Genomic DNA, 27,422 nt, shown 5'->3' on the forward strand with positions numbered 1-27,422 from the left:
CCCTAAAAGTAAGTTATTTGAATCATCTAGATCCTTTTTCAGAGCGGATAACTCACATCGATATTTTATTTCAAATTCAGGTTTGATATTTCGTATTGATTCATTATACCATAGTTGAAATAAAATATGTGTAAAAGATATTTGCTTTACTTTAATGTGTTAACAAACTTTTTTCAAACAAGGGCAATAATTCAAATCAAATATCAAGAATGTCACACAAGCAACTACAAAAAAGGTCTGATGCATTAGAATGCAGCAAAATTTGCACCATGACAGGGAACAATCAAAGTTGAAAATAAATGATGTGTTGCTGGGCGCCGTTTTGAGTTATCTGCTCTTGAAAATAATAATAAATAACCAAGTACCCTCTTTCAAAAGAAGGTAACTCGAAAAGCAAGTGACCAAATTTTAATCAGCTTGCTTTAATTATGAATGTCTTCATCAAGCAAATTTGAGCTTAAATTGTTCATCTTTGCTTTACTTCACCAAGAAACATTGTGTATACTGCATCAGTTGATATCATGAGCTAAATTGTTTATTTGGTGCTTATTTGATGGTGTCAGCCTAAATGATTTCTACCGAAATTATTTTTGATATTTAATACGAGGAAGGATTTTTCTGAAAAAAAAAATCAAGTTACATGAGATGAAAGAAAATTACATTGCCACAGGTAATTCAATTTTAAAATTAGAAAAATAATCTTAAGGAAACGATTGTAAAACTTTTTGAACAAATGTTAGATCGACACTTGAAAACGTCTCGTTTCTTTAAAAAACAAACTTGTTTTCAAGTTACTTAAAACACTAGACACAAATGACTAGAATTATAAAAAACAATTTCTAAAAAGTAAAGATAAATTGTCATATTGCAATTTTGTTTGGTAATCATACAAAAATAATTATATGAAAGTTATAAAGCATAATACATTTAAATTTCTCAATAATCTTTATCTTTAAACACGTAAATATTTGTTTTCAAACTAGAATTCAATATTATAAAAGCTGTGAGAAATTTACATGTTTAATTGCATGGAACTTCCGCTTTGCTAATTGGTTTGCATCAATTGTCTCAATGCTTTTTAGTTTATTGATCGACATGCCTGTCATTTCCTGTTTAAATAATATGATTGTTCAAATATGTGACGCTGTAAGGTTATTTCATTTGTTTTGAGGTATGGTTCATTTTATTTGACTTGAAGCGGAAAAAAGACTACGTGAGGTGATGAAATAAATCATTGGTTTTCAAAATAAATAGAATTTTAAGAAAGGGTGTTATAATATGACCGTGTTTTCGCATTTTAATATTTTATATTCTTTTTTAAAGTAAATAAGTACACTATCGAGTCATAATATATATAACAAGTTTTGATGGAAGCTAAATTTAGCGCCAGCAAAGCATACCGCTTTGGTAGTTATAAAAATCGAATTCGATTTTTATCACCTCAGCTTCTTTACTTTATATTGATATTGAATTATAAATGATAGTTCAAAGCGCTCGTGTTTATATAATTTCAATCATTTTAGTGACCATGTTCTGTTCAAACATTATGGCACGCACACTTTCACTGTGACAGGTAAAGTTTTATAAAAAGAAACAGAAGGATCAATGTGTGAAGCAAATATCATACTGCATAACATGATATAATATAATATGATATAACATAAATGACAATACTATGCCAACGAATATAATACTTTTTTATTTTCAAGCTTTGAATTGAACAAACAAGTACATTCGTGTCAATGTCTGTTGAAGCTAAAGACTAGAGTACTTTTGTATCAAATGTTTTAGCATTTTATGTTATGTTCATATAAATATTTGTTTATATTCAGGTTGTATTTTTCTCTGGATAATACAATTTCATATAAATGTGCGATAGTTTCAGACATAAACATACTTTAACTGTTAAGGTTACAATAATATATGGCGAATGATAAATCGTGTTACATATTACGCGTGATGTGTATATTGAAAGCGTATTATTTTATCTGGAAACTCTGAAGGTAACATAAATATCAATAGACAAAATGCTACAGGATTTGCCTTCTTGTAATACAGCTCTAGGTTTTAATTTCCGAGACGGCGCGATATCTATATACACTTATACTGGTTATAAATGGGTCTGTCAATCTTTTCAACATGCATAAAAGATTTTGTTAAGAGTGAAAGATTGCACACAATATACGGTTCATTCGCTTACAAAATACGATTTTCCATTGTACTCTTTGGAACTAAATGACTGTATAAATTCACTTACTTCTTTCTTGATGATAAATCATGTTATATGTGTACGTTTCGTTCCATTTTGTGTAATACATTTTACTTAAGTGTAACATTGTTATATTTCTAGATATTGTACAAGGCAAACAATATTAACATATATATTCGAAATTCTGATCTTCATGTTCAGATACAACTGTGAAAAGAAATATGCGTGTTAAAACGCTTCGGTAGTTGGAAAAAAAGTTACATAAAATGTGTTTTTTGAATGTTAAAATATCTTTTGTTTGTCATTAGAGCGCCTACAACATAACAACAGCCAAGCAAGTTTTCTTCTTCTTTGTTTGCCATGTAGTTAAGTTATTTTATTTCTACATTTTTTTCACTTTAATTACTGAAATTTGCATATGTTGTTTTTTTAATTCTCATAGTGAAATTGCTTTGCATCCATTACTTTCATTGATACATGATGCAGCTTTATCACACGTAATCGAAAAACCTCGCGTCCTGTTTCCTATTTGATAATTGAAAACAGCTCAACATCCCAGGCAAAGAGTAATAATGATTTTTAATAATTTACTCATTTTTTAAAACATAAAAAACATGACGATTTCAAAACTAACATTGAATATTAAAAATGCATACCGCTTTGAAATTGATAATATTATTATAAAGTTCAACCGAACTTTGAATGAGTTCATGATATACCAATTCTATCTTGAGGGTTCAGTCAGATTTCTTGATAAAAATCTGAGAATGTGATCCCTCAAAAGCAATGAAACAACACTATATTTTGAAAATTTGCAGTATCGGTTTGATTGAGTTTGTTCATGAGAGATAATATAAAAAGCAAAACCTCTCACGTCTCCTATAACCGGTTTGAGCCGTATTCAAACTTCATCACTAACGTGCTGGAATCAATTAACCAAAGGACCAGAAACAACAAACAACTATTATATAATAATGAATCCAAAAGTTAAATAGGGGAATAAAAAATAAAATAACCTTTTTTTAGTAAAAGATGTGTTGATGTTTGACACCAATATAAGGTGATTAGCCCTTGCCACTAGTATAGAGCCAGGCCGGCCTGCCGTCTATTCAGGCTCAATACTTTTGTCTGTACAATTTTGAATTTTCATCTTGATATTTCCGAGATGGTTTTGAACAATTCTGAAATAAGCCTTTAAACATTCAGTGACATTTTTGAAACATACAATGCAAATAATGTCATAATTTCTTTTTCATAATATTATATCAATCAAAAGAAACTTTCCTCCTTATTATAACTTATTCCAAACATCAATATATAATTAATGGTAAGAGTAAGAAATATAAATGCTATTGGTAAACATTTGAAAAAGTAATAAGAAAGAAAGTTTGTAACCTTATAATTATCTAATATGCGCCATTTAAATAATTGTGTTTTACCAATTACAAAGTGGTGTTGAATTATTGAATAAATTTGCACAACGTTTTAATACTTTAACTGATTAAATCATTTGAATAGAGGGTTTTGCATTCAGACAATTATCTTAAACATTAATATTGATTAAGTTGTATAATAACACTGTTTAATGCCTCTTTTAAATGTGACAGAGAAAAATGGCCCTCCTTTCATAGAACTGCTCGTTATCTATTCAAACGACCCGACTTTTAATGTTGAAAACATGATACTCTGCTACCATTTGCTATTGCGACAAACAGAAAAGTACGAGGGTTGTCCCAAAATGTCGTAGACTAAATTATTTTCTCTTCAACCTGACGTCATACCTTAATAAAATTTGTTAATTTACCTACTTAAAGTCAATAGCCAATATATTAGGTAACGCTTTTTATCAGGGTTTTATATTTAACAGTACACCATACCCGGAGCACGATAAAATATTAGTCAGTGTTGAGAGCATGCTTCTTAAAATAATGCCTTTAACTTCTACCATAATAATAATTATGGGAAATACATTCATGTGGATATACGTCATTCATTTATACGTCATATCACCAACAGACGTTTATGTAACGTTAATTTGAAAAAAGTCTGTAGCATAATACGTAACAGCAGTGCTATTTTGAAAACGTTTATGATAAATGGGTCGCCCCACACTGACAGTGCATAGCGAAACACGGTGAATATTTTGAAAAACATTTAAAAAAATCTCATAACGTCATGACGTTTATGACAGGTATGTATAGGTAGCATTCTTTAAATTTTGATAACTTGCTCAATTTTGGAGGTATTTTGATTTTATTTCGCATAGACACACATAAAAGGTGTATTGACTTTTCCCTAGCAGGAGGACTCTATTGTATTATAATTGATTGAGTAACAGACTTTGTCTACGATATTTTGAGGCAACCCTCGTATGTTTCCATTACAGAAATAAATACATGTATTTACAAATTCAGTTTGAATTACATACCTAATAAATAAGCAAAGGATTGTATTTTAGTTAAGAGAGTATCCATTACATTTGATTTGTATTGTATTAATAACATTTATACTACGTCAGTGATAACGACAAAATGGATTATTTCATATCTTTAATGTTCTTACATTTCGAAATGAAAATATGATTAAAGCAACATCGAAACACAAAATTCAACAATAAGATACAGGGAAAATTCTTCTGCATAAATAATGCGTTTCTTTCCACAGTATAAATTATTTACATTTAGTATGCTTTCAAGTTGTAGATATGTGTCAAAACAGATCTTACAACTCTGTATTGAAGATGTCTGGATATACTTTTAGAAAGAAAATTATTTAAATGATGTTTTGATGCTTTTTTTCGAAATATATAGATCTGGGCACAAAATTCATAACTCAAGTGTTTTTTTTTTTAACTTTCCGTTGCTACCTATTGTTTTCCCTTAAATGTGACAACGTAGTCAATTATCACTAAAATACCAAAAAATGAGATTTTAAGCTTAGTATATGTATCAACCTTTTCTGAACACATTCGCCATTTGAATTTGCAAGCAGTTAGTTCAGAAACTATGTTTTAAACGTTTTTAAATGGTACCTATATAATTATATCTGCTATGAGGGTAACCTGTCAATTATCGATAACGCTCCGCCCCCTGTTGAGGCATCAATGAGGGAAATCGGTAGTTGCATATATCCGTGAATTAACCGTTTATTTGTCTTTAGTCCATACTACTCATAAAAATGTATCATACAAATATTGTACAGCTTTTATGAATATCTCAACATTATATTGTCTACCTTTTATTTAGCCTTTTTTATAAATTAAGAAATTGTCGGCCAGTATGTAACATAAATAATTAAGCATAGCGGCAAATCGCACGACTGCGGGGATGTGATAAAATATCCATAATGTGTGAAATAATAGTTTGTTTGTCCCGTAATCTGATAGAAATTGCATTGAGTTTATGGACTTTTGTACGGATTCAAGGATTTGTTTTACACTCAACCTTGTTTTCTAACAATGTCAAAAAAACAGACAACATTTTTTATGTGAACGCCTATAAGACTGGTGGTAAGGTGTCCCTTACAAATTTCTTAACTATTTTTACGATTATCTAAGGATGATTATTTCTCTATGAATCAATAAAAGAAGATATGAAAATATATTATCAGTGAATGCTTTAAATAAATTGTTTGCTAGTTAATCGGATACAGTACTTATAAATCTTGGACAAAGAATGAAATTTATTGTGTATCCCAGTAGAAGCTGGAGCATAGATGAATATTTATGATAAAATAAGTCAAGAAGGTCAGATCATAATGATCGAGTAATACCTTTTATTTCTATTAAAATATGTGAAGCATTGATATGAATTTGGTGGAAAAATATATAATATCCCGTTCTTATTTGTACATCGTACCACGGACTTAATAAGTCTGTCAGGGCTTAGTTTTTCATATTTTAATTTCCATAACGAAATTTCATACACGAATACACAGGCAGAGTGTACTGGTATAATATAATAATGATAATAATAATAATAACTTGAAAATTGAAACAATTAAAATACCCCGCTAGCGGTACGCAAATGCGAACGTTCCATTTCCCCCACCGAGTTCCTCAAAATTTACCGATAGTCAAGTGTTATTGTTTGGTTTTATTAACCTGTCAATTACATACTGATTACACGGTCGATGCACACAGTATATTAATCTTCGGTAGATTTTCGGTAAGTTCCGTGAGATGTACGCTGTACGATGAAATTTAATTTAATTTGTATCTATAAACTAAGTGCACTCATCGTTATAGCGCAATAGGGTAAAGCACGAGTTTATAATCTAACTACCACACGTGCTATAAGTTCGAGAGTTTTTCTAATTAATACTTTCAACATTATTGAAGCTATATATTATTATTTTATATTGTTTGTTTTGTTTTATTATGTTTTACTTAATTTTGTTATGTCTATACTCATTTAAATAACATGTTTAAAAATTCATGTTAAAAAATAAAACGAATTAAAATCAATAAATGTATTTTCAATGCCGTAAAACACCCTTTAAAATATACTGCAAAAATAAAGAAAGAGTATTAGTGGAAACAGTAAGGATCGAACCACAGACCTCTCAATTATCAGGCATTCTCTTTACCGACTGTGCTATCGTGAATTAACGAAAACCTTCACATTAAGCTGGTGTGACTTTCAATCCATGACTTATATACTCCACATTAATTCTCGTAAACTACACGGACCAAACCGAAGTGGGATCGAATATTTAAATGAGTTCTGTAATGTATTCATAATTGACAGGTCAATAAAATCAAACTATATGTGCGACAGATACCAGACGGACAGTAAATCACTTTAAGATTTGAAGAAATTTCTGCTATAAATTGATATTAATCAGCAGCATTTTAATTGGTCAGATGTTACCGGGTCATAAAATGTTGTTAACGCAACTTGTTTTGCGATATTTGTGTGTTATGCAATTATTTAGCGGGAAACGTAGGGGTTCGAGAGAGAACAGCCGATTGATGACACTTCTTTGATGCGAGTCGGACTAAATTTAAATCGGCATAACTTTCTTAATAATCAAACAATTAACATGCGGTTTAAAGCACATGAAAGGGAATTCATTTACAGAGGGAACTCTGTCAGTGATTTTTTTTGTTTGCTCAATCAGCGACTTAATTATCTTTAATTACGTAATATGTATGGTGGAAAAAGTCGCATAAGATGTTTGACGTTACGTATTTTTTTTTTGAGAAAAGATACAAAAAATCTGAGGCACGGTTCCCCAGATAGTATAAGTATGTTTATATTCCAAAGTATTGATGACAAAAAAAAATACTTTGATATGACGATTTAAAATTTTAGAATTTTAGACACTGTGGCATATATCTATAGGAAGCTGAAAATTAAATAAAATGGTTGTAAACTATAGTAACATATTTTGTCTGGAGCAAAGGTCTAAACATTTTTCAGACTAAGATATTTATATGAAACTTGTAAAATGTATGTAGAAAATTTTTGTAACGTACTATAACTGTTTTTGTCGTTATTTCAATTAAATGGTATATTTTGTCTGGAATGAAATTACATTACTTTAATATTTATTCACACGAAACTCGCAAAGAAGGCTAAAATATAAATTATATCTTATTCATTTTTCCATTGGAAATCGGTAATTTATTGAAGTGGTATCATATTCATACGATTTGTCTTTTTAATTCGAAACAACTATCAATCACGCAGTTTCTCTATTCTTCTCAATTTTTGTTCTTTTTTCTTTTGGTAAGTTTAATCAAGGTTATAAATCGTTTTTTAGGCAAAAGTCATAATTGGCTGTGAAGCTTAACGGCAAGGTGCACTTTCCTGACTTGGTTTCGAAGCAAATACGGTGAGATAAACGTAGATGACTTGATGTTAATTGTAAACGGCGAAGAAATTTTAAACTCATACAAATGCAAACTGAAGAACTTTGATTTAAATCAAGTAAATGTATGTCGTAACATTACGTGAATGTTACATAACTGAAAATAAAGATTTCAGACTATTTTTTACATTTAGAATAATTATTAGAAATAAACACTTTTTTTAAAATAAGTAAAGAAATACTTATAGGTTATTTAACTTCGAACTGTGATATACAGGAATTCATATTGACGCAGAAAAAACACACTTAAGTTAAGTTTGACTTTCAATGCCCTACATTTTATGATAATTACAATACAAAGCAAAAAAGTGGATTGATAGTTTGAAATTATCTACTTTTCTATTATTTACTTGTTTAAATGCACATTGTTTAGTAGATACAGTCCGACAGTGGTTATTCGACAACCCTTTGTTCAAATACCCGGCATTATCCGAAGTGGATAGGCGGTCTCGTTTTTTCCCCGATTTTTCAAACCCATCGATTATTTAAAGAAAGTTTTCAGTCCCCGGCAATTCGAATAATCGGGTTTGCACTGTATTTATATCCGACCCTCGGTCAATAACGATTATGACTTGTATTCATGGTTGCTAATAGTTTATTTATCACTCGACATGCTAAATTTGTGTAATGGTTCTGTTAAGCTTTGAACATGGAATATTCTAATAACAATTTAAAGTATTTTGTTATCAAACTATAAAAACTGGGCTTTCAACGGTATGGAGACTTGGATACACACAAGCTGTGTATAACTCTTAACTGGCAATCGCTTATCACTTTTATTTCTGGCTTGTTAATGGTTAAATAATGGTACAGCAATACTTAAGGTATATGTGCTTGTGTTTGTTGTTGATAAGCTCATTGAAACGTGTTTTTTTAACCTTTGTCAAGACGATATAAAATTCATAATAACTGATTGTTTACAAGCCTTGATTTGCATTTTTGAACCGATGAATATTTGTAACTTTATTTTACACTTATTTCAATCCATCAACTATTAAGATTTTTAACACTTACTGTTACCTGTTAAATATTTTGAAAATAAGTTTGGTAAACTAAGTACAGTCTTATCTTAATGTAAATGAAATAAGTAAAACGTGACTTGAAACCAGCTGTGCTTTATCAAATCTGACAAGATGAGCTTTAGAATAAATACATACTTTTATAAACATTTTATGCTTCTATTTTCAAAAAACGTACATCAGGTGGACTTTTCTTTGTATTACAGCCAGGAGTAATTGAAACCTTATCTTGGTGATAATTTTGCATTTGCTGTGGTTTGTATGAAACGATTTCAGTAAAAAGTTAAAAAAAAGAAATAAATTCACAAATCAATAAATAATGATATTATCTACTTAATGCACAAAGATGCATTAGGACGGAGACCTTTTTCATGAATTTGTTTCTTTAATGACTTTTTTATCGTGCAAAGTTTCAGGAAATTCTCATAGCTAGTTTTAATTTCACTTCTATGCCTTTGTAAAATACTAAAATTACCATTTACGATTACCATAAGAACTGTTGTTAAAACGCTTTATGCTTTCAGTATGGCCACTCATTTTTGTATTTTTTCATTTATGAATAAAATCATTTGAACTCTATATTTCTTTTGTTGAAGCTCAAGGGAGAAAATGAATTTTGTATAAAATGTAATATTTATACGAACACAATTTTTAACAATAGTAGCTATTTTAGTGTAACTGACTTGAGTTTCGACTTCTCATAGAAAAACTCAAATCATTGTGAACATTTCTGATAAGAGAAGTGATATTATATTAAACATATTGCAGGTATAGGCAAATTGTTCCCCTTATTAGCTATTACGTCTCGTTATTTTTTTTTTTATTTTTGCAGTTAATCACTGATCTTAATTGTGAAAGAATGCTCATTTTATAATTATCTTCATTTTTTTTTGTCTAATTTTGTTTCAAAGTATAAAAAGAATTGTTAAAGGGTCATTCTTATGTTATTAAAAGATAATGAGGGACAGTGGTGGATTATCTTCCCTTGATAAAAACCGAGGTTAACCAAAATGTAAGTAGGTCCAAATATTTGGAATCCTTTGCTTTTATCGTTGAGTTTTATGTAAGACAGGTTGATATGTCTTAATCAATTATTTCCACATGCATCAACAAATATGTAAACCTTAAGAAAAAAATGTTTCATTTATGTCAACAGATTCTACATCTTATCGCAATATTTAATCTGAAAATTACAAATGATCATAATTAGCCCTAATTAATTTAGTTTGCTACAAAGAAATAGGCGATAAAAACCGAGTAATCCAATAGCTTAGGACCTATCTATTTATAGGGAGTACTCAGGGGAGGTTATTCACTAAAGTCCCTCATTGGATTATCTAACCATATTCAACTAAATTGATATCTCATAGTGTAGTTTCTAAGATTATTCCTGTTTGAAAGTGTGTGTCTTCAGCTTTCTAAGTCATTTTTGATTCAATTTTGTTGTAAGGTCACTCAATTTTTGAAATATTTTGAAAACTTATATAACTTTAGGAATCTCTTATCAAATTTCTATCATATATGCAATACATAATAGTTTGAACATGACTGAAAATAGAATGTATTTCATTTTTTATATTTAACGCGGCTCACTTAATATAAATCTGTTAAGATAAATGTAAAAATAAAATTAAAGTGTTTCAATAAGTTCATTTCTATCAACATAATGGAACTAAAATAAAGTTATAAACTAAAGTTGTGAACCTGTTTTATGAAGACTGTTGTTTAACATATCAATAAGTTTTTATTCTTATTAAAATTCCACTTCAATCAAGTCATTGAATTTCTAATTACTTTTAGTGCTTTTATGTTTTTGTTTTTGCTTTTATTCATTTACATTAATCGTTTATTGATATTTGATTTATTATTGGTTTTGTGCATAAAAATACAATACGTCTTGTCAACTTGTTTAAACTGCGTTGCATCAATTGATCAATTGATATTTGATGTTTTCATTTGATAAATATCTCAAACTGTGATGTTCGCCATTTCAAAAAGAATAATCTGAAATGCCAATATCATTTGTGTTAAAGCAATTCATTTAATTTTTGAGTTTATGAACATTTTAAGCCACAACTTTATCAATAACTTATGTCTCAAACCTGGTTCTGTTTTAACATCACGTTAATTGACACCGTCACGGTAAGTGCACTCTGTTAGTTATACAGTTCCATATATCAATATCTACAGTGAAGTAGTAACATAATGAAAGATCTCAAAAGGAAATGAATGAAAATAATGTAAGTACGATGCATTGATTTTCATCAGACTTTATGTTTGTTACAAACAAAAACAACGGCAACAACAATATACATAATTATTTAATATATGCGAGATTGAAGTCTAAAGATTAACTCTAGGAACTGCGCAACTATTGTTGGATATCGACATTTGTTACTTCACTGATTTTCATTATTCAATATTCAATCTTGTAATTGTTAATTTCACACATGTTTGCACTAGAATTTTATTGTTTGAAGTCATATAATTATTGATCCTAAACAGCTGTCTATATGGCTATAGATACAATGTTTCAATCACTATACATTGAATAACACCGAAGTGCTAGAGAATGATTAAAAAGAAGAAAACTGAAATCCGTAATTATTTCTTTTTCAATTTTGAAGACTTGGTTTGATTGAGCCTGTTCGTGCACTATAGTGGTTATTGCAATCTACCGTCCACGCCTCTAACAATGGAAAAATTCGTAACAAACATGGTGGAATCTTAGTTTGATACATCCGCAGTGTTAATACGGCGGTTATCATGGAGGCTTCAATGTGAAGCTTTTCCATGAAAAGCTGCGTATGGTCGACAATTAAAAAAATGCATGAAAAATTAGTAATGCACATTTTCGTGTTTCTTATGTATTTATCAGTTCATCCAAAGGTTCTCTTGAAATCATTATCAATATTGCATACAGGACGCACTCTTTCTTAGTAATTGGACGCTTTAGTTTTGACCTGTAAACCAAAATAGTTTTCTTGCTCTATTTGACTATTCATCAGTCAGCAATTTAAACACTTCTTCTCACCTGGAAGCCTGGAAAATGGTTTGATAAATATTTTATATTTAGCAAAGTCTTATCTTAATGTAAATGAAATAAGTAAAACACGATTGCAAATTATCTGTCTTTTATCAAACCTGACAGCTTGAGTGTAAGTTTAAAGACTTACACTAAAATTCTCTTTGCTGATATTTACCAATTATACATGTATATCGATTGAACTTTTCTTTAATTTTTAGCGACGTTTAAAGCCGAAAATACGCTTGTAATTAAATTCTTATCTTTGTAGTTGGTTTTAAGCGTGCACATGTTTTATTTTGACACGATACCGTTTTGAAGCTGAAATCGATTTTAACCCTTAATTAAAACATTGATTTCAAAATCAAGAATAAATAAAATAGTTAAATATATTAGGTGATCAATGTATTGAATATATGAATGTTTAAGGCGTATTTTTTTGAAGGGTAATCTGTCTAGGATTTCTTTTTCAAACGAAAAAATTCTAGTTTTAACACTAAAGTTTATATCATTTCTTGAAAACTGGAAGCTTAAATGTGCACCAATATATTTTATTGTTATTCGTCCCAAGCTAAAACATCTATCATAAATCTAATTAGTTAAATGTTTAATACTTCTATTAGCAGTGATGCTTTCATTGTGAACATATATGTGTTTAGTTATATGTTCAATTACTTTCAAATTATATAAATAATAAATGATCGTTTGATATATATTTATGTTTTATATTGTATATATTTCTGTTGTCTTGGCCATCATGAATATTATTGTAAACGGCCAAAAGCATTTTTTCATACGATTTAGGAAAAAAAAGTGTATAAACTGTATTTATTTTTTAAAGTTTGTGCATGTGTACAGAGAGAAATAACTTAATATGTAATAATTTAAGGCACATGATGCCTAAGAAAGGGCAAGTATGACTTTTAAACGTTAAAATAATTATCTTACAACATGTAAGAAAAAAGTAGCACTAAATGTGAAATGAATTGTCATAGAAGTAGCAAAATGTAAAGTTAACAAAGAAGTATTTTGACTTCCATACAAAATACGTAATCACTATAATTATACTAATTGACAAACTGCACCAGTAAAAAAGTTGATTCAGATAATTGTCTAAGGATTTACATTTTGGAAACTATAATAAATCACCCCTTCTCTCCTACCTTCTGCTTTAACGGTATCCAATCTCCTACATGATGATAAGTGTGTACATTAAAACATTTAGCATTATAAAATGTATTTTCTCTTTCATCATATATTTAAATATTAAAAGCTTTTAGCAGAAGATATCGATTATCAGTGTTTATCACATTTGTAATGAAGGAAGCAAAACATGATTAAAAACGGATAACATATCTACAGGTATACAGTTTAATTTTATCTTATCTGACAAAATAAATATTAAACCTTAAAAATGCCTGCTTTTTATAGCAATTTTATATTTGAACTATAAATAAACATGCAGATCGTGTTTGTTTTATTGTAAATATTATGTGAAACTGAGATTAATTGAAATCTTATCAGTTTGAAACCATTTTGCATTGATAATACCGATTCTTTTGTTATTTTTGAAAATAATCTTGATATAAATGCATCAGTTGTATGCAAACAAAAACAAATAATTATGGAAATGTTTAAAAAAGATCTTGAATTCTGTCTTTTACACATCTTCAGTAACAGATATTCGCAACAGCGGATTATAAAACTGAAGGCTGCTTTTAAAAATTTTGAGAATTCAAAAAATGTTTAATTTGTTTCGTTTCTCGAAGAAATATCACTTTCTTTGATAACATTACATAGTTATATTTTCAGAACAAATCATTCACACAAAATCAATCAAAACAACAAATGGTAGAGCAATTGCTTCAAGTTAACATTATTTCGAGCTGAAAGCGTAAATGACACTCTGAGAGATAGGTGATGTTAATCATTAGTAGGTATTTAGGAGCTTTGTCTTTTATTCGATTTCTACAGAAACTAAAATATTCTTTCAGATGTCGAAGTTAATTTGTAGTAATAGTTTCTTTGTTATAAGATGATACTTATTATTGTTTAAAAGACGTTTCTGGGAGTAGTTATCACAAGCAAAGAAGGAAAATACAAACAAGCAAAAACTTTACATGATTAAAGATAATCGTGTTTTTAAACAAATTGATGAATGAAATTAACGGGAGATCCACGTCATCATATTTCTTGAGTTATATGCCCCTGAGGTAAGTTTTGTTTACTATTTTAGATTCTTTTTAAGAGCAGATAACTCAAAAGCTAGCAAACCGGTATTTTTTGCAAATTCAGTTTTGATATTTCATATTGATTCATCACACAATAATTAAAACAAAATTTATGTAAAAGATCTTTTGCGTTACTTTAATTAATTAACAAACTGGACATTTTTCAAACAAGGGCAATGATTTTAAAAACAATATATAATTTCGCACAATCATCTGTAAAAGGTCTGATGCATTAAAATTCAGCAAAATGTGCACCGTGACAGAGATCAATAAAGTTAAAATTAAATAAGGTGCTCCTTGTCGCAGTTTTGAGTTATTTGCTCTTTAAGATAATCTTAAATGACCAACAACTCACTTTCAGAAGAAGGTGACCCAATTTTTATCAGCTTGTTATAATTATAAATGTCTTAAAACAAGCCAAGTTTGAAAAAACTCTGCGCTGTTTGCTGTACTAAGTAATTGCACTAAGTCCATACTGCAGCTGCTATTGATACAGTGAGATAAATAAATGTAGCTCAAATTTCTGTATTCGAAATTTATTGGTCGCCTTTTTGCAGATAACATGATTGGTGACATGTCCGGGATTCGTACTGCCGGTGACTGTAAGGGATGATGAATTCACACATCACACGATTTGGTACTTGTTTGATAGTGTCGACCACAATGATTTCTACCAAAATTATCTTTTAGATATTTAAAAGGACGAACGTATTTCTCTAAACAAGAAACAAACAACAAAAACAAGTAACAGGAGATCAAATGAAATTACATTCAAATTAATTAATTTTAAAAAGGATCACTGCTTGGAAAAAAAATCTGAAGGAAACGATTGTAAAACTCTTTGAACAAATGTTATATTGATACGTGAAAATGTCGTTTCTTTAAAAAAACTTGTTTTTAAGCTACTTAAAAACATTAGAAAAATGACTTTAATTGTAAAGCATTTTTCAAAAAACAATTAAGATAAATAATCATATTGCAATGTTGTTCGGTTAACAAAAAAAACTTTATATGAAAGTTAAAAAGCATGATGCATTTAAATTTCACAATGATCGTTAAACACGTAAAATAGACTAAATAGACTACGTGAGGTGATGAAGTAAATTATTTGTTTTCAAAATAAATAAAAATTTATCACAGTATGTTATATATGACCATGGCTTCACATTCTAATATTTTATATTCTTTTTTAAAGTAAATAAGTGCACTATTGAGTCATATATTTTTGATGAAAGATAAATTTAGCGCCAGCAAAGCATACCGTTTTAATTTTTGCAACAGTTATTTAAATCAAATACGATCTTTATCACCACAGCTTTATTACTTTTATCATATCATATTGAATTATTAATGATTGTTAAAAGTGCTCGTGTTTATATAAGTTCGAAACATCGTTACAATCGCACACTTACACTCTTACCAGTACAATTTTATAAATTAAAAAATAAAGAGAAAATATCTAAGTATGAAGCAATTATAATACAGCATAAAATAAAATAAAAAAATGCTATAAGCAAACCATCCGCCAACGTAGATAATACTTTTTATTTGCAAAATTTAAATTGAACGAGATAAATACATTCGTGTAAATGCCTGTTCTTATTTTCTCTCTCACTTCGTTCGTCGGAAAATAAAATATTTCTTTTCCAAATATACCTTCTAAATAAATAATAACAACCAATAGTTTATACATATAGCATAGACTGGCTACCATTTCGATTTATTTCATAAATTATATAAGAACAAAAACATTGAAAAGAGTTCGGTAGTTAACATCTGGTAATATAAAACACTGTATAGTCTATTAGATAACTAAATGTAATAAACATGTTCTCTGAAAAATGTCTTCCATTTTTATCGCCATCCCTTAAAGTTATATATTCCATCAGGTTAATTACATAAACAAGTACACAAGAAAGCCAAAACCCTGCGAGCCGGCTGCTCCAACCCAAACCTGAATATTTATCTTTTTAACCCCAAAACTTTTTTTTTAATTTGAGGGGGACGGGGAAGTAGGAGGTATCCGAGGCTGCAAACAGTTGAGTGTACCTTTCACCCTCTTGAAAAACGTGTACTTGAACATGTTATCAACATTACTGATTATAATAAATAGATTTACAACTCCAAAACCACTGACTTATAATCATAATACATTTTTACGCCTCCAAACTAAACGTAAGGCCCACTCTCTTGGTTTAAGTATAAATGAAAACGTCCAAAAACTAAAACAAAAAAGGACCTACACTTAAATTTGGAAAAAGTTTACTGATTTTATCTGGGAACTCTCAATGCAACATAAATATCAATAGACAAAATGCTACTGTATTTGCATTCTTGTAATACAGCACTAGGTTTTAATTTCCGGGACGGCGCAAAATCTATAGACGCTTATACAAATTATAAATGGGGCTGTCAATCTTTACATCATGTATACTTCTTTAAACAGATTTCCTTCAGTGTGAAAGATGGGACAATATATACGGTTCATTTACTTACAAAGTACGCTCTGCTATGGTACTCTCAGGAACTAAATTACTGTACATATTCTCTTATTTGTGTTTTCCTTCTTGATGTTAAATCATGGTAGATTTGTTTGTATTGTCCGGTTTGCTGTCATTATTTTCAATCAAACATATGGTTTTATATTTCAAGATATTATACAAGTAAAAAAAATATAAAAAGAAAAAGGGTAAACTAAATTTAAAAAGAAATCAAACAAACAGAATCCGTTATATGTATGGTTTGCGTATTAAATTGCGTTGGTGATTCGAACAAAACATATTTAATGTTGCATTTCATGTTACTTTCCTAAAGTATCTTTTATTTGTTATCAATTCGCCTAAACTATAAAAACCATCAAATTAGAATCTTTCTGTTCTTTGTTTGCTATGTCCTTTCTACCCCTTTTTTAAATCTCAATAACTGAAGTGCATGTGTTGTCCCAAATTCTCATAGTCAAATTGCTTTCCACCCTTTGCTTTATTGATACTTGATGCACAAGGAATCAAAATACCCAGCGTCCTGTTTCCTGTTGGATAATTGAAAACAGCTCAAATTAAAGGAAACATCTGAAAAAAGTAATAACGATTTTGTTTTAACAATGAACTATTTTATCAAATCATCAAAACATGACGATTCTATAATTGATACTGACATTGAAATTGATAAGAATAGAAGTTCAACCGGACTATGAGCGAGTTCACGATAAAGCAAGTCTATCTTGAGGGTTGAAACAGATTGAAAGTTAAAAATATGAAAAGGTGATCCTTCGGAAGCAATAATAAAATAATATAAATTAAAAAAAAATGCAAAATCGGTTTGAGTCTGATCACGAGAGATTATGTAAAAATGCAACATTTCTCCCGCTCCCCTAGCACGGGCTGAGGCCGTATTAAGTCTTCAACGCTAATGTTTTAAGTACTGTAGTCTGTACAATTTTGAATCTTCTTGATATTTTCAAAAGTGGGAATGAACAGTTCAAAAACAGAAAAAGGCAAGGCTTCGTACATTCAAGTTCACCAGTTTTATATATAATTATCTGCGATGTCATACAACAAAAATATGCAATTGATCAATGTGAAATATTTCACGATTTCTATGAAAGCTGTAATATATGAATAGGTTGCTTTTGACTGACAACAACATAAATATAGCTGTATATGTCATTATTCTATACCTGATGTTTATATGATATATGTCAAATATTCTAATTGTTTTCTCTGTCTGAAGCGACTATTTCGACATCTTTTATGAACATGTTATAACAGAAACAGTTAAATGTATCTTAAAGTTTGATACTCGACGTCATAAACAGTATATAATACTTACCAAGAAAAATTTGAATGTCTAAGATATATTACCAATGTAAAGATGACGTCTTCGAGCGTAAATTACTTGAATAACTCATTTAATGTTTTTTTTCTACTTATGGAATTGAATCACAAATTACCAACATAGATAAACTACGTTTACTTGATGAATATGTGAAGTATTATGGGATAAATGTTTCCAAAATCATATATAAATCAACCCCTTATTTTTTCATTTTACAAGATAACTAAAAAATGCAGTTTACCTTTTTTATCAAGATATATAACCAACCCCTTACATTTTTCATTTTAAATGATTACTCAAACATGTAAATAATAAAACCCATTTTACAGTAAGTTGTACAAAATGTAAATTAAAAACATGTTAGATAATACGGTATGATTTAAAGTTATTCTCTCATTGTACAATATGTGATTAACCTCCTTTATTGTGTCTTTTTGAAACTTTAAAATTACCCTGAAACTTTCAAATATCATTTATCGTCTAAGGTAAAACGTTCGTTTTTAGATGGAAAAGTGAGAATAAATTAAATTACAAAGCAATTAATGGATTATTTCTGGTAATAACTTAAATGAAAGGTTTCAGTTTGTAATTCTTATTTTCTGTGAATTTACATGTGCTACATATGTTAATATTTATATTTTATTCAAACAATTGTGACAGTAATATCCATGCATATCACATCAATCCATAATTTATTCAGAATCCATTATATGCTTTGAATTTGTTTAATCCACATGTGGGGTTTTGTACGTTTTAATTTCAATTTCATGGTAAGATGCTTCACAGCTATTGTTTTATTCATATCTGATGCATTTCCATCATATGCCATCGATATAACACGTGCATTGCTTCCAGAGTGACAAATTTTAACAATCGAGTAATATGACATTAATCTTAAAAGTTTACTTTGATTGTAGTTACTGATTATGAAAACAACATATGATGATCACAAGATTCATACGCCTGCATTCTAACAACCTTGTTTAGTAAACTTTTCAATCACAATGTCAATCTGCTGATTCGGTTTCGTTCAAAAAATTAAATATATTGCTGAATATTTAGACCATGGTAAGTTTAAAAATTTGAATCATAAATCATAGCCTATATTCGATATTGCAACTGAAGATAAGCAATTTTCCAATGTTAAATACACTAACTTTCGCTAAGATGATACCAAAAACGTTTATAGGAATCTATGTAACATTCTATCGTTAATAGTTATTTAATTTTTGATAATTTAGGCTCCTTGTTTTCTAGTTTATTTTATTTTGTTTGTTTTTGGTAATATATTGGCACTCGGTCCGCCTAACCGGCTGTCCGAGAAAGCTTTCCTTTTCAACACGTATAAACATCAATGTAAGAATATTATCTTTTTTAAAAGAAATCACGAACAGATATGTTTCTTAAAATGTTAATCTTCTTCAATGTTTATTTATAAGTGATGAGGAATGTTAACAATTTCCAATTATGCTGTTAAAAATGCAGATTTTGGCCGCCCTTTAACCTCAAAAGTTTGACCAAATAATTTAAATTTTATATCAGCGACAATGTCATATCAACGGTTACAGCTGATAAAGGGCACAGCACCACTGAATGTACACCGATACACACTTCTATATTTATATTTTATTTATATTTTATTTGTATTAAATTGATGAAAATTGTATTTCTCTGTAATGAAAATAAATGTGTACTTTTTTCAATAGCTTCAGAAAGATATAAATAAAAAAAATACCATTGTCTATAAATTCACTGCATCACTGTTTTAACAGATGCATGCATGTTTTGTAGGATTGTTAGTGCATATAATCATTTTCATAGGTTTCATCTAAAGTTTGAAAACGGTGATTTAAACAAATGTATAGTTACAGGTTTTTTAATTTTCAATACAAGATGAATAAGGAATTCTAGTATCTACAAGTTTATAATGCTATGCTACAAAAGAGAGAAAAGTTACTATAGAACAGTCGTTGATACCCGTATGTTGATATATTTCAAATGAAACATTTGAATTTTTTTTGTATGGTCGTATTTATAATAGCAATAAAAATAGATGTTGACAGGTACTAGTATAAATAAGTACTTAACATCACAAAGATGTTCTAAATGTGATGTAAAATAACAGATATCAACAGTTCAATGCCTTGAAAGATCTTTTGTACAATTTTCACAAATATTCAATAACAAGAACTGTCTCAATTTAAGGCCGAGTGACGCCTTTAACAGGAAAAACGACTTGATTAAATTTAGTTAGGAGCTTCGTAAAATATAACCAAATTGGCAATTATATTAATTTTCTAAAATAACGCCAGCGATACTTAAATAAAATTTCTCGCTAGAGCATGAAAGCACTCATACTTTATCTGAAGGTATTAAATATGTATTTCAATTTTTTAAAAATTCGGTTCATGCAGACCTCTCAAAATAAATATTTGCAAGCAAATTCCATATTCTCTTCAATAATTACACAAGCAGAAAGAAAAAAATGCTGTTGTAATTTGGAATTAAAAGCTGATTGACTTCACTCATCGTGATATTATTCCTTGTATAGTGTAAATATGTTTGAAATTTAAAAATATTTCACATATACGTAAAAGCTTATTAAAAACTGAATATATACTATGTACGGATATTAAACTATGTTTGATACTTGTCAAAGAATTATTTTGAAATCTTAAAATATTGTTGACATAATATTCTACAAGTTTCTGAAATGCAATGTTTTGTAGTGTTATATTGAGAATCTAGTAAGCTTTTGTAGGGAAACATTTTTAACTAGCTTGTAAACAATGTCTTACTCTTATATTTTGATAGCATTAACGCCAAAAATATGCTTCTTTTTTCGAATTAAAGAAAAACACGAATTTAAACAGATTCTAAATTACAGGTGAATTGATATAAAACTGCCTAGATAAGCGACATGATCGTGTTTAGAACAATGATAAGTAGATGACACTGAAAAATGATTTTTTAAATATTTGTGTAAAGACTTGCAATGTATGTTTTTTGAATTCTTTTACACTTTTGTCGACGCCAATTTGTTGAACAAGTTTTCAAATTTGCGTCTGATTTAGTCTTATACATTTTTTAAGGTCTTTGCATTTACTTAGGACTAAAGCAAATAATATAAACATCCAAACTCGGTTAGACCGAGTCTATTCATACAAGGTCCCTTCTCTCCTAGCTCCTGCATAAGCGGTATCCAATCTTGTGCATGATGATAATAAATGTAAATTAAAACAGAAAATAAATATCGAATCAGTTTTCAAGCATTGAAATATCAAAAGCTTTTAGTAGAAGATACCGATTATCGAAGTGTTTATCACATTTGAAACGAAGGAAGAAAAACATGATTAAAAACAGATAACATATCTACAGGTACACCATTTAATTTTATCATATCTGACAAAATAAATATTAAACTTAAAACATGCCTGCTCTTTTATAACTATTTTTATGTTTGAACTATAAATAAACATGCAAATCGTGTTTGTTTAATTGTAAATGTTATGTGAAACTGAGATTCATTGAGATCTAATCAGTTTGAAAATCATTTTGCATTGATAACACCGATTCCTTTGTTATTTTTGGAGACTATCTTCAAGTTGATGGAAATGCATTAGTTGTTGGCAAAGAAAAACAAATAATTAAGTAAATGTTAAAAAAAGGTTTTAAAGTCTGTATTGAAAATTTTCAATAACATATATTTGCACCATTGGATTTAAAAAAGTAAAGCCTGCTTTTAAAATTAAGAATTCAAATAATGTTTAATTTGTTTCGTTATGAAGTTTCATTTTATTTGATAACATAATAAGTTATATTTTCAGAACAAAACAGAAACATATTTATCAACATACAAAAGCAACTTAAACAACAAACGGTAGAGCAATTGCTCCAAGACGTCATTATTTCGAGCTAAAAGCGTACATGACACTCTGATAGTAAGGTAATGTTAATCATTTAGAAGATTTGTCTTTAATTCGATTTCTGCAGAAACTAAAATATTCTTTCAGATGTTGAAGTGTATTTGTAATAATACTGTAGGAAGCACACTGATATTTAATTTCAAATTCAGTTTTGATATTTCACAGTCACTGTGGTAAATTATACAATAATTAAAACAAAATATATAAAAATTGTCCGGATAACTTCTGTTATACACTATTGCTATTTCAATAAAACTTTTCAAGACTGAACGGTAGCTCAAGTACTTATGCATGTTACACGGGCTTTCACGTTGAATGATTTTTGGACGAGTTATGGCCCATTGAATAAAAATTGCTGTTAATGATTTTTGTGTCTCCTGCTACGTAGCTGGAACATTCAACTGGCTATCATGAGGCGACACATGTTATCACTGATCGCTCATGTGTTCATTTAAAGATAAAATTTGTTTTTATGTTTCTTTCATTTAAATATTTTGAAAACTTTTAAATTGTAGGTATCTCTTATCAAATGTTTTATTTATATGCAATGACTAAAAGTTTAATCATGACTGAAAAAAGATTGTAAATCTACAGATTTAAAGCGGCTCAATTAATTTATATCTTAAAAGATAAATTTAAAAATAAAATGCATGTCTGTTTTAATTTCTATTTTACATTTCCATAACTACTATATATTTAGATATCACCAATGCTTATAATTGGATATTGTTAATTTATGTACAATTTCTTGAATGGATGTACTGCAGTAAGTGTTATTTTTGACATAATTATTTCCAGAAAAGAAAGAAAATTACCTCCCCATATGGAAAAGAACTTTAAAAATACAACCCTATATACAGATGGACTTTAAAAAAAGAAACGTCAATGAAATGAGTTGAAAGGGAACTACCACATTTACAAAATAGATAAACTAAGAATCCCTTAAAAAGCCCATCACGGCAAAATTAAAAATGCTGCAGGTTTGGTTTGATTGAGTCTGTTCATGAACGGTACTGTCAAGTGCAAACCACCGTCCTATTACCTACCACCAGCTTAAGCAGAATTCAATATTTAAACATGAAATGGTAAAATTTTGTATTTAGAAACATCCGCAGAAAACATGGATAAAGTTTTTTTTAAAATACTACATCAACATGGCAAAATATTTTTCTTTTGTAAAGGATTCTTTGAAAGTATGTTATGAGAAGAATAAAAGAGAAATAAAAAAAATATGGAAAGACAACACATTTCTCAATGTGTGCCGGTGTTGCTAAACGGGTAAAGCGTCGGACTAGTTATCTAAGGGTTATTAAAATATTCACACTTATTAGACATGTTTATATGTTATTGTTCATATTAAAATTCCACTTCAATCAAATCATTGAATTTCCAATTACTTTTAGTGCTTCTATTTTTGTTTTACGTTTGTTTTTAATTCATTTACATGAATCGTTTATTGATATTTGATTTATTATTCGTGTTGTGCAGAAATAAAGCATACATCTTGTCTTGTCAACTGATCAATTGATATTTGATGTTTTTGTTTAAAAAAAATCTTAAACTGTGATGTTCGCCATTTCAAAAGAATAATCTGAAATGCCAATATCATTTGTATTAAAGCAATTCATTTGATTTTTGAGTTAATGAACATTTTAAGCCACAACTTAATCAATACTTAATGGCTCAAACCCGGTGCGTATACCATGTTCTGTTTTTACATCACGTTAAGTGCACACCGTCACGGTAAGTGCACTCTGTTAGTAATAAAGTTCCATATATAAATTAAAAGTAACACAATGATATATCTCAATATGAAGAACATGAAGTACGATGCCTTGATTTTTATCCGCGTTTATGTTTGTTACAAACAAAAACAATGGCAACAACAATATATATAATTATATAATATCTGCGAGATTGAAGTCTTAAGATTAACTCTAGGAACTGTGCAACTATTGTTGGATATCGACATTTGTTACGCCATTGACTCCATGTTTTAATATTCAATCTCATAATTGTTACTTTCACACATGCTTGCACTAGAATTTTATCAAAGGATCTTGGGTTTGAAGTCATATAATTATTGATCCTAAACAGCTGTCTATATGGCTATAGATACAATGTATCAATCACTATACATTGAATAACAACAAACTTTCTATACCGAAGTGAAGTTCTAGAGAATGATTAAAATGAAGAAAACTGAAATCCCTAATTATATCTTTTTCAATTTTGCAGGCTTGGTTTGATTGAGCCTGTTCATGCACTGTAGTGGTTATTGCAATCTATCGTCCACGCCTCTAACAATGGCAAAATTCATTATTTAAACATGGAAATGGTGGAAGTTTAGTTTGAATAATACAAAGCTTTACTATTTAAGGAAATCGGAGTTAAACCTTAATTAAAACCTTGATTTTTAAATCAAGAATAAATGAAATAGTTAAATATTTTAGGAGTTCAAGGTATTGAATATATGAATGTTTATGGCGTAATTCTTTGAAGTGTTAACTGTCTAGAAAATTTTTGTTCCAAAAGAAGTAATTCTAGTTTTAACACTAAAGTTGATATCATTTCTTGAAAACTGGAAACTTAAATGTGCACCAATATATTTAATTGTTATTCGTCCCAAGCTAAAACATCTATCATAAATCTAATCAATCTGATATTAAGGTTCAGTTAAATGTTTAATACATCTATAAGCAGTGTGGCTTTCATTGTGAACATACATGTGTTTAGTTAACTGTTTAATTACTTTCAAATTATATAAATACTAAATGATTGTTTGAGATATGTTTGTTTCTGTGCGTTATATTTATATTGTATGTTTTCTGTTATCTTGGCCATCATGAAAATTATTGTAAATGGCCAAAAGCATTTTTCTCATACGATTTACCTAAAGTGTATAAACTTCATTGTTTTTGTATGTGTAAAGAGATAAATAACTTAACATATAAATGTTAAAGGCATATGATACCTCAGAAAGGGGAAACCTGACTTTTAAACGTTTAAATAATTATCTTACAGCATGTTAGATGTTGTTACCTAAAAACAGTAGCACTAAAAGTGAAATGAATTGTCAAAGAACATGTAGAAGTAGCAAAATGTAAACACAGAAGTATTTTTACTTCAATATAAAACACGTCATCAGTAAAATTACACAAATGACAAACAGCACCAGTAGAAAAAATGGTTCAGATAAATGTCCAAGGATTTACATTTTGGAAACTATAAAAATTCATCCCTTCTCTCGTACCTCCTGCTTTAACGGTTTCCAATCTCGTACACGATGATAAATGTGTACATTAAAACATTAAGCATTATAAAATGTATTTTCTCTTTCATCAGATATTTCAATATAAAAAGCTTTCAGCAGAAGATATCGATTATCAAAGGGTTTATCACATTTGTAATGAAGGAAGTAAAACATGATTGAAAACAGATAACTTCAGGTATACCGTTTAATTTTATCATATCTGATAAAATAAATATTAAACTTAAAACATGTCTGTTTTAAGAATTTTTTTATGTTTGAACTATAAATAAACATGCAGATCGTGTTTGTTTAATTGTAAATTTGATGTGAAACTGAGATTAATTGAAATCTAATCACTTTGAAAATCAATTTGCATTGAAAACACCGGTTCCTTTGTTATTTTTGGAGACAATCCTGATGGAAATGCATAAGTTGTATGCAATGAAAAACAAATAATTATGCAATTTTTAAAAATATCTTAAAGTTTGTCTTTTGAACATCTTCAATAACAGGTATTTGCACCAGCTGGTTTTTAAAACATAATAGCTGCTTTTAAAACTTTAAGAAGTCAAAAAATATTTAAGTCATTTTGTTATCTGCAGAATTATCACTTTATATACCAGAATATTAGTGTATTTTCAGAAAAAACATGTACGTATTTTCAACATACAAAATCAACGAAACAAATGGTAGAAAACTTCCTTCAAGACGTATTTTTTTCGAGCTAAAAGCGTACACGAAACTCTGATAGGTGATTCTTATCATTAGTAGGTATTTAGGAGCTTTGTTTTTAATTCGATTTCTGCAGAAACTAAAATATTCTTTCAGATGTCGAAGTTTATTTGTATTAATATAAGCTATTTTTTATTGTTTAAAGACGTTTCTGGGAGTAGTTAACACAAGCAAAGAAGAAAAGTATAAACATACACAGATAATTTTCTTTTACACGATTAAAGATTTTTTTACAAATTTACGGATAAAATTGACGGGTGTCAACTTTATCATATTTCGTGAGTTATATGCCCCCCTGAAAGTAAATTATTTTACTATTAAAGATCCCTTTTAAGAGCAAATAACTCTTAGGAGGCACACCGATATTTCATTTCAAATTCAGTTTTGATATTTCACAGTCATTATTCATACAATGATTCAAACAAACAAAAAATGTTAAAATATTTTGCTTACTTTAATGAGTTAATAAACTAAACTTTTGTTAAAAAAAGGCAATAATTTAAAACAAATATCGAGAATTTCGCACCAGCAAATATAAAAAAACAAGGTTACATGAAATTAAAAAAAAATTCCATTGCCACACGTCAATTAATTTTAAAAAGCATCACTGCTTGGAAAAAAATAAAATGAAGGAAACCATTGTAAAAGTCTTTAAAAAAATTTATATTGACACGTGAAAATGTTGTTTCTTTAAAAAAAATGTTTAAATTTAAGCTACTTAAAAAATAGAAAATGATTAAAATTGTAAAACAATTCTAAAAAATAAAGATGAATTGTCATATTGCAATACTGTTTGGTAATCATAGAAAAATTATATGAATGTTAAAAAGCATGATGTATTTAAGATTATCAATGATCGTTTAACATGTTAATGTTAGTTTTCAAATTAAGTTGAATACATTAGAATTCAATATTATAATAGCTGTGAGAAATTTACATGTTTTATTGCATGGACTTTCTGCTTTGCTAATTGCTTTGCATCAATTGACTCAATACTTTTAAATTTAGCGAACGAAAATGTCCGTCATTTCCTGTTTAAGTACTTTGATATAAAAAATATCTTATATAGAGAATATTTGTTTGTTTGTGTGTAAGATGAAATTTTATTTCATCGAGTGGGCTTTAAAAACAGTATTCTCACGAGTGGCGTAGCCACGAGTGAGAATACTGTTTTTAAAGTTCACGAGATGAAAAAAAAAATACATCTTACACAACAAACAAACAAATTTTCTTTTTATTTTATGCTTAAAATCAAGTTAAAACAAAATTTCCATATTATTAACGTTAATATTAAAATCTGTTTTCCCCATTGAGAGCCC

The sequence above is a fragment of the Ruditapes philippinarum genome, unplaced genomic scaffold (assembly GCF_026571515.1).
Source record: "Ruditapes philippinarum isolate M1 unplaced genomic scaffold, ASM2657151v2 ctg1216_1_1_1_1, whole genome shotgun sequence".
Taxonomy (NCBI): Eukaryota; Metazoa; Mollusca; class Bivalvia; order Venerida; family Veneridae; genus Ruditapes; species Ruditapes philippinarum.